Source organism: Alligator mississippiensis, chromosome 3 (genome assembly GCF_030867095.1).
Source record: "Alligator mississippiensis isolate rAllMis1 chromosome 3, rAllMis1, whole genome shotgun sequence".
NCBI classification, from domain to species: Eukaryota; Metazoa; Chordata; order Crocodylia; family Alligatoridae; genus Alligator; species Alligator mississippiensis.
In genome coordinates, this window is record NC_081826.1 from 68,374,401 (window position 1) to 68,384,495 (window position 10,095).

Sequence of the window (10,095 nt, forward strand, 5' to 3'; positions counted from 1 at the left end):
CAACTGCATTCCTTCTTGGGGCTCGTCAACTATTATCGGCAGTTCATACCCTATTTCGCAACTCTCTCCGCACCTCTCGTGGACGCATTGGCTGGGGTGTCCGTAGCTCCTTTGAAATGAACACCAGAGATGCAGAGGAGCTTCCAAGTCTTGAAAGACGCAATGCATCATGATGTTATCGTGCACACCCCTAACTTTAATGCCCCTTTCATTTTACAGACAGATGCATCAGGCTGGGCCCTGGGAGCAGTATTATTCCAGAAATGTGGGCAAGAAGAGAGCCCGATTGCGTTCGCCAGCCAAAAACTCAGCCGTACGGAGACCAGATATGCCACGGTTGAGATGGAGTGTCTGGCAATACGCTGGGCAATAGAATACTTTAAGTACTACCTAATGGGGAGGGAATTTGTGGTAGTGACGGACCACACCCCACTACAGTGGTTGACACAGAAACAAAGCATGAATGCGCGGATCACCCACTAGGCCTTGGCATTGCAGCCATTCAAGTTCACTGTGGTACACCGTCCGGGCAAAGTAACTTTGTGCAGATATTTTGTCCAGATGGGAAGGCCTGGACAAGCCAGAAGAAGGATTGGGTCACATTCATGGGGAGGAGCATCAGGTGTTACAAGCCATCGCACGAGAGAACCAGACGCCACGAGGCAACTTAAGGGGGGAGGTCTGTGGCAGCGAGGCACCACCACAGGCTCTCAAGGGGGAGAGAATAAACCCCATGGGCCCCATACCCTGAGAACAGGCCCCCAGCAGAGCTAACTCACCTCCCACAGGGCAGCCACAGCAGGAGCCACAGCCACGGCCGCAGCCGCAGCCACGTGAACCAGCATTACGCTGGCCATTGAATCAGCTGTTTCCTGTGCCGGAAACAGCTGAGCCAGTCCCAGTGGCCGTGCCGGCCACTGCGGGAAAGTTTAAAAGCCCCACCAGATCTGAGGCGGAGGGAGAGACAGAGAGAGAGAGAGTGGGCTGGCAGCTCGTTAGGTGGGCTCCGACATGGGGAGGAAGCAACCCACCCTGCGTGGCTCTCTCAGGCAGCACCAGGGAAAGCTTTAAGCCTCCTGTAGGAGGCAAAGCAGGGGCACCCCCACAGCCCCTGGAAGAAGCTGAGACTGAGAAGGCAGGGGAGCTCCCTGCTTACAGTAGGAGGGAAGAGGCATCTGAGATCCCTACAGGGGGCTGGGATAAGGAAGGCAGGCCGGCAGTCCCCTCCTACTCAGAGGAATATTTTCTTTGAAGTAAAATGACTCCCGAGAGGGGAGAAAGAGCGACTGGAACCCGGTAGACAGGCCCTTGGCCATCCTACAGGGCCAGAGATCATCATCAACACATCAACTGGTTGGCAAGTGGATGGGGTGTAGGGGAGGCGGAGACCCATGGAACATCGCGTCCGACGATCATAAGTACCGCTGTCCATCGGGAGGGCCCACCCAGGAAAGATCTCCACTGAAGACCCCTCTTATAGTAAGTTTAACATCAAAGTCGTGGCAGACGAGTTGAGGCGAGGGGCCACATCCTGACAGGCCGGGCAGCCAGAAGGGTGCAAGACGTCACAGGGTGCTTCAACTAAAGCTTGTTTGACGAGTTTCATTTAAAGTACCCCCACTGCCATTTTTCAGCACGGGGACGCTGGTACACGTGATGCTCTGGGTACTTTTATTAGAGAAGCTCTCAGAGCAGCTTTAATTAATGTGTCCCCCACTACCTCCTGAAGCATGTGTATAAACACCCTTTGTCTTGCTTTCCTGCTGGTTTGCTACACTGCATGGAAATTAATTTTTTTTAACTCTTAATAGCATATTTAAAAGCATACATTTCTTCATAGCAACACCATTGTAAATACTAGGGAACATGGAAGCAACAACAAAAACATTTTCCATGGAGATGATGGTAGTTTATCTTTCCATTAATATCTCCTTAATAGTTTTCAACATTTTTCACATGATCCAATGCTTATTTAACTCAAAAGCAAAGCTCCCTCTGTTTTATACGAGCTAGGGCTAGTCCTTCACATGGGAGGTGCTACCTGTGGGTTGCTGACAGAACCTTGGTGAGCTGACTTAATCCAGGGTTAACCCAGCTCACCCTGTGACATACTGGGCATGTTTACACAAGATGCTTAAAGGTGCAGTAGACTAATTCTACTGAGGATTAGCATGTCATGGCAAAAGCCTTGTTAATGTGTTCATGCACAGCTGAATTAGTCTACTGCACATTAATGTCACTAAAAATGTGTGCACTGTTACTACTGCACAGTAGTGCCATTTACTGTGCATAGAGTTAGTACCTGTAATAACAAGTACTAAACTTAATGTGCTGTAATGACGGTGCATTAATGTACATATAGACATTCCTACTGGGTACTAAGAATATACATTTTTAGTTGAATTCAACAAAAATATAATAACAATGAAGAAAAGGAAAGCATTGGTATAAAGCAGGGATTGGACTACAATGATAGGGCAGATTCTGTATTTGTGATGCAGGTTTCATTTTTTTTCTCTGGTAGGCTTTATTTAGTCTACCATTTTCAGGCACCAACTGTGATTAGTGCCACGAATAAACTGGAAGAAAAGGAAACTGTAGGCAAAAAGTATTTTGAGGTTTTATATGCTCTAGAAAGCACATATTTTATTTGGACATATTGAGATACATTTAATAAGAGTGGTTTGAGGTGTAATCAGGACTGATGACACCTCTTTATATAAAGGCAATGTATCAAGTAAGAAATCAATTATGACTTTCAAAAGGAAACCGGTTGATCATGCTTTGGCAGAAAACATATGTAAAAAACAAGATTTTAGATAAATTCTTAGCTGGTTACGTGTGGCAGAGATTTTTTGTAAAAAAAAAGAAAAGTCCCATTTATTCTGGGGTGAATTAGATTTTAGTGTTGTTCTGCCATTTCTCTTAAGTTCATTAATGCTTCACTGAACTGCTTTAATACCATTAGACTGGGCCAGGTCACATGTGTTCTGGCTATGAATAGTTTCTTTGTCTCCACTGCTGGAGTGGAAAAAAAAAGGCACTAGAGTAGAGCTGATTTTCCATGCTGAGTATCCCTGTGATGGTGAATAAAAGTACTGCTCACTTTAACATCCATTGATTTTTTTTTCCTGTTTAGAAACTACTGTAAATATAAGGAAAAAGCAGATGTGAGGTATCTACTGAAGTTGCTGTGTGAAATGAAAGAATACAGTGCTATTGGGGAGGGTAGTACATGTTCTATATATACACAATTTAAAAGTGGGAATGTTTATAGCATCTACGTATTTATTTCTGAAGGATTATTTAAAAGGAAATGTTTTGGTAACTGTTAAAATCACTTGTTAGATTATCAGAAAGACCAATTATAAGAATAAACCCATTTCCATATATGTTTATATTACCTATGAAAAAGCTGCATTTCTAGAACTTCATTAAGATTTCAAACTCATCAGTCAACAGTTAGCAGATGCCAGGGTTAGTTGCATGTGCACTGTGTGTCAAGCTGCCTTCTATAAACCCACAACAGCTCTCAGTGTGAACACACCTATTTGTGTAAATGTCCTGTTGACTCTGGAATCTAACAATGACAGCACAATCACTGATAACTATTTAATTGCTGATTAATTAAGTAGCTATATCTACTTACTATGAGAAATTAATTAGCTTGCATTTTGGATGAAATATTTTACCAATTGCGAGTCCAACCGTTCACAAAGATATTTCAGATGTGAAGAGTGGTTTACATAGTCTCTGACATTAAACTAATCAAAATATGCTTTTTTTCCCCAACAGTGTGCTATTCCCCTTCCCCCCTGCCACACACACACACACACACACACACACACACACACACACAAAAGGTTCTAAAGCCTATTTTAACATGATTTAGGTGAAAAGTTAATGCTCCTACATATATGAGAGACAAGTTTGGGGACTATCACGCTACCAAGCCAGCTGCTGCGGCTACACCAGCCACTGCTGCTGCCCAGGGCACAAGAACTGCTTGCTATGGCTCCGAGTAGAAAGATGCCTTATTTAGTATGGAATTGCCACTTCATAGGATTGTAGGACCATAGGAAATTAGGGTGGAAGGGACTTGCAAGATCATCCAGTCCAGCCATCTACTCAATGCAGGATCATCCCTGACTGAACCATCCCAGCCAAATGTTTATCATGTAATAGTTCATTTAAAACACACTACTGCAGTGACTTCTCAGAAAGGTGGTAGGCTTTTAATGAAGGATCAGATTTTTCTTCTTTGTAAATGTCTTCAATGCCACAGCCTGCATTCATTGAGGACTCGGACACTAACATCATTTTCCTTCCTACAGTAGAAAAAACTAAATATGTAGACACATGGCAGCTGCTCCAGATACTGTATGTCAGCAATAAGCTATACAAATAAGCCTGGAATTTTCTACACTTTTATTTTGCATACACTTTTCATTTTCACTTTCAATTTTATGTTGCATAAGTATGAGTATGAGTTTTGTCCCAGGATGGTCTCTAGCAAAGTTCAGCATCAAATAAAAACAGTAATGAAGTGAAGACAGAACAGAGAACTAGTTGTTGCAACAGAGGCTGGGAACAGAAGTTACACATGAACTGTTATAAGTTATCAGAAACCAGTTCAAATCTGTAACACGAGAAGTTCAGGGTACATAAACTGCTTTCAAAATGGCTGAAACTAGTTCAAGATAAACCTGGATGGATGTAGTGTCAGAATTAACTGATTTAGGTGAAATAAATTTATTGAACTTCTGTCCCAGATCCTCTCCAGATTCAAGTTGACTCATAATCCCCCAGCATCCCAAGTTGTTTTGCACCTCCCCTGAAAGTCCCCCATAGGATAGGCAGGCTAGCCTGCTGTTTGCTGCAGCCAAGCAGGAAGGTGTGCTATAGTGCCCCCTGGTTTCTGGCCTAAGCTACTGCAGGCATGTGGCTGCATTTCCGGAATCAAAAGCAAATGCCCGTTTACTTGCTTATTGATTCAATCTGTGTAGCTTAGACTAACCTGCAAAGATTGAATTGATTCAGCCTCAGGTTTTTAGACTGTCTATACTTAGCCATAGAGAGGTTTTACTTCTAAACACTCCACAGGTTCTTAGATTTGGGGAAATCAGTTCTATTGCTAAAGGTGCACCTTGGAGTGCCATGCACAGTATATTTCAGATACAGAAAACTTCAGAAACTGATAGTTGCCAATATTTATGTCTTTCTTTCCCCCTCCATATTCTCCATAACCTGAACCTTAAAACAGTTCAGACAGGCCTCAGGTACATTAACATCCAAAGGAACAAAGCACCTTGCAAGGAGCTTTCAGAATCCCTTTGAAGGATCAGGCCTCTGCTGAACAAACTACTGGTGAACCAAAATTAACAGGTAAAAGAGTATAATGGAAAAATCAGAGAACATTTGGCAAATTGTCTTACCAATTGGGATGGCAACGGGGGATGACATGGTAGGAGACTTACAGATCGGTGGTCACCTGGGGGACAGTGATCACCTAATAATAGAATTCGTCATAAGACGTTGAGTGGGTAAGGTAACTAGTAGGGTGAAAGTGCTAGACTTTAGGAAAGCAGATTTTAATGAACTCAGGCGTTTAGTCAAGGACGCAGTGCAGAGTAAGAGTTTTGAAGAGATGGGAGCCCAGGAAGGGTGGCTGTGCCTTAAGGAAATGATCCTTAGGGCACAGAGGGAGATGATCCCGATGCGGGGAAAAAGGGGGAAAGGGGCCAAGAGGCTTCCTTGGCTGACTAGAGAAATCCAGAGCAGCCTATGGGCAAAAAGGGGGGCATATAAAAAGTGGAAACGGGGAGAGATTACTAAAGAGGAATATACCTCCTCTGCTCGCGCTTGTAGGGAGGCAGTTAGATGGGCCAAAGCTACCATGGAGCTGAGGATGGCATCCCAAGTAAAGGATAACAAAAAATTGTTCTTTAGATATATAGGGAGTAAAAGGAAGGCCCAGGGTGGAATAGGACCTCTACTAAATGGGCATAAGCAATTGGTGACGGACAGGGGGGACAAGGCTGAACTCCTCAATGAGTTCTTTGCCTTGGTGTTCCTAAACGAGGGGCAAGACAAGTCTCTCACTGGGATTGTAGAGAGGCAGTAGCAGGGCGCCAGACTACTAAGCGTAGACCCTGAGACGGTGCAGAGGCACTTGGAGGAACTGGATGCATTTAAGTCGGCAGGCCGGATGACCTCCACCCGAGGATACTGAAGGCACTGGCTGATGTCATTGCGCAGCCACTGGCAGGAATATTTGAACACTCATGGTGCACGAGCCAGGTCCCAGAGGACTGGAAAAGGTCAATGTGGTCCCCATTTTCAAGAAGGGGAGGAAGGAGGACCCAGGCAACTATAGGCCAGTCAATCTTACCTCCATCCTTGGCAAAGTGTTTGAAAAAATTATCAAGGCTCACATTTGCGAGAGCCCAGCAAGAAAAATTATGCTTAGGGGAAACCAGCACGGGTTCGTAGCAGGTAGATCATGCCTGACTAATCTAGTCTCTTTTTATGACCAGGTTACAAAACACCTGGATGCAGGAGTAGGGGTTGACGTCGTTTACTTAGACTTCAGGAAGGCCTTCGATACGATATCCCACACCATGCTAGTGAACAAGTTAAGAGGCTGTGACTTGGATGACTACACAGACCAGTGGGTGGCGAAATGGCTAGAGGGTCATACCCAGAGAGTCGTAGTGGATGGGTCAGTATCGACCTGGAAGGGTGTGGGCAGTGGGGTCCCGCAGGGCTCAGTCCTTGGACCAATACTCTTCAATGTCTTCATCAGCGACTTGGACGAGGGAGTGAAGTGTACTCTGTCCAAGTTTGCAGATGACACAAAACTGTGGGGAGAAGTGGACACACCAGAGGGCAGGGAACAACTACAAGCAGACTGGACAGGTTGGACATATGGGCAGAAAACAACAGGATGCAATTCAACAAGGAGAAATGCAAAGTGCTGCATCTAGGGAGGAAAAATATCCAGCATACCTACTGCCTAGGAAATGACCTGCTTGGTGGCACAGAAGCAGAAAGGGATCTTGGAGTCCTACTGGACTCCAAGATGAACATGAGTTGGCAGTGTGACGAAGTCATCAGAAAAGCTAATGGCACTTTATCGTGCATCAGCAGATGCATGACGAATAGGTCCAAGGAGGTGATACTTCCCCTCTATTGGGCGCTGGTCAGACCGCAGTTGGAGTATTGCGTGCAATTTTGGGCGCTGCAGTTCAAGAGGGATGTGGATAACCTGGAGAGGGTCCAGAGAAGGGCCGCTCGTATGGTTAAGGGCTTGCAGACCAAGCCCTACAAGGAGAGACTAGGGCACCTGGACCCCTTCAGCCTCTGCAAAAGAAGGTTGAGAGGCGACCTTGTGGCTGCCTATAAGTTCATCACTGGGGCACAGAAGGGAATTGGTGAGGATTTACTCACCAAGGCGCCCCTGGGGGTTACAAGAAATAATGACCATAAGCTAGCAGAGAGCAGATTTAGACTGGACATTAGGAAGAACTTCTTTACAGTTAGAGTGGCCAAAGTCTGGAATGGGCTCCCAAGGGAGGTGGTGCTCTCCCCTACCCTGGGGGTCTTCAAGAGGAGGTTAGATAGGCATCTAGCCGGGGTCATCTAATCCCAGCACTCTTTCCTGCCTATGCAGGGGGTCAGACTCAATGATCTATTGAGGTCCCTTCTGACCCTAACATCTATGTATCTATGAATCTATGAATGCTGATTCCAGACCTAAAGGTATACTGGAGAGAAAAGCAGGAGACACAGACTCACTGCTGTGAAATAACTAAGAATAGAATTTAGAAATCCTGACTCTCAGTTCCCTGCTCTAAATACTGGATCATACTACTCTCTCACACACACAGTCAGGAGCCAAAAGTAGGGTATCTTTAAGAGCCACATGCATTTGTAGGACATGGGAGGCAAGAGGCAGTGGAGGAGGCTTGACAAACGTCAAGGGTGTGTCCACACATGCAAGCACGTGCGCTTGCAGCAGCTCAAATAGAAGCAGTGCAAATTTGAGCTGGGGCTTCTTGGCTCAGTCCACATGCTCAGATGTGTACTTTGTTGTGGAGAAAATTGTGCCACTTGGGGCAAAATAACCCTGCCTGGCTCCTCCTGGATCTGTAGCCAGGGGGAGCTATGGCCCGGGGCCAGCACCTGTGCTGTCCCCAGCAGTATAAAAAGCTGCCCTGTCCTGGCCCCATTAGTATGAAAAGCTGCCCTGTCAAATAGCTCAGGGCTACTCACTCTCCAGAACTTCTGGGGCTCAGCCACTTGGTATCTGGGGACACTACCCCTTGTGCCAGCTGGACGGCTGCAGCACCATCCCAAATCCATTTTTTAAAATATCCCCAAATCCATGTTTTTCCACAATTAACACAAAAGACCACTCTACATACACACACACACACGCACACACACACACAAATATATATATCTAGAGAGAGAGAGACAGAGAGACAGAGAGAGAGAGAGAGAGAACAATCAGTTGGACAGTACTTTATTGGTATATTTACAATATTAAAACTATGTGGAAGCCTACCAGTGTGTATCGTCATGATAAAATAAATTCTAAATACCCATATGTGTTGATTTGTACTTTTGGTTTTCTTCACACATGATGGGTGTGGATGGGGGGATGTGGTGTTTGCAGGAAGGGGTGGGAAGGAGTGTGGGGGAAGGTGGATGGGTGTATGGAGGGATGTGGGTTGGTGTGTGGGTAGGTGTGGGATGATTGCTGTGGGGACTGTGGAGGACCTTCTGGGGGGGCTGCTCAGGAAGGGTGGGTCCCTTGGCCCCCACAGGGTACAGCCCCCCCCGCAGCACATGGAATTCCCCCCTGCAGGGCCCCAGCTCCTCCCTAGAGGGCCACAGCCCCTATGCCCCACAGGGCCCCAGCCTCACCGCCCAGGGTCCAAGGCACCCTGGAGGGCCTCAGCTGCCCTGCCCAGGGCCTATAACTTACCTTTAGCAGCAGCAGTGGGAGTAGGGCACTCTGAGCCATGGTGGCAAGACCCAGTGCGGCATGCAGGGACAGTGCACCGGGCCCAGCCGGGTCCTGGGTCCTGTCTGCTGCCAGGCTGGGCCCTTGGTGGAAGGACCTGCCACCCTCAGGGCCCCTCTGCCGCCTGGCCGGGCTTGGTTCTTGTTGGCAGAACCCGGCACGGTGTGTGGGGACCATGTGCCCTGCCCAGCTGGGTTCTGCCAGCCCTGGGGTCCCTGTGATACCCAACCGGCCCTCAGCCAGTCCTCCCTCATGGCTGTTCTCCCCAGCTCCCTTCCCGGAGGGTTGCTGTAGGCTCCAGGAGGGAGCAGCAGGCTGCAGGCCCCTGGGTGGACTTGAAGCAGGCTCCATCCACTCCACGCGGCTGCACTTCCCAGGCCTGGGTGCCTGGGGGTAGGCACCTTCCGGGCCCTGCCACCCCGGGCTGCCTCAGGCAAGCCCCCAGCCTGATCCCTGCCCAGCCCCTCCTTCCGCTAGTGTCCCAGACCTCTCCGATCTCTGCCCAGCTGGGTCCTGCCACCCTTGGGGCCCTTGCTCCACCTGGCCGGGCCGGGCCAGGCCCAGGGCAGCAGGACCCAGCGTGGTATGCGGGAACTGCACGCCATGCCCAGATGGGTCCTGCTGGCTCTGGAGCTGCTCCTGCTGGGTGGGGACCACGCACCCCACCAGGTCCTGCTGCCCTGGGCTGGGCCTGGCCTGGCTGGGCGGCCCAGGGCCCCAGGGCCCAGCTGGGCAGGGATTGGGGGGATCTGGGGGGCTAGCGGGGGGAGGGGCTGGGAAGGGATTGGGGGGCTGGGGGACTGGCAGGGGGAGGGGAGGGGCCAGACAGGGCTTGGGGGGGCTGGGGGAGTGGGCGGGGCCAGCAGGGGTTCCCTCCATGGTCCCCTCTCCCCTCTGACCCCTTACTCACCAGCACTGGAGCCCTGGTTTCAGCATCAGGGCAAGGGACCAACCACTCTGGCAGCCAGAGCATCTCCCTGGAGGACCCAGCCTCCGGTTGTCTTAGGGCACAGTACGGGACCGTGCCCTGCCCCGCTTTTTTTTGTTTTGTTTTTTTTAGACCC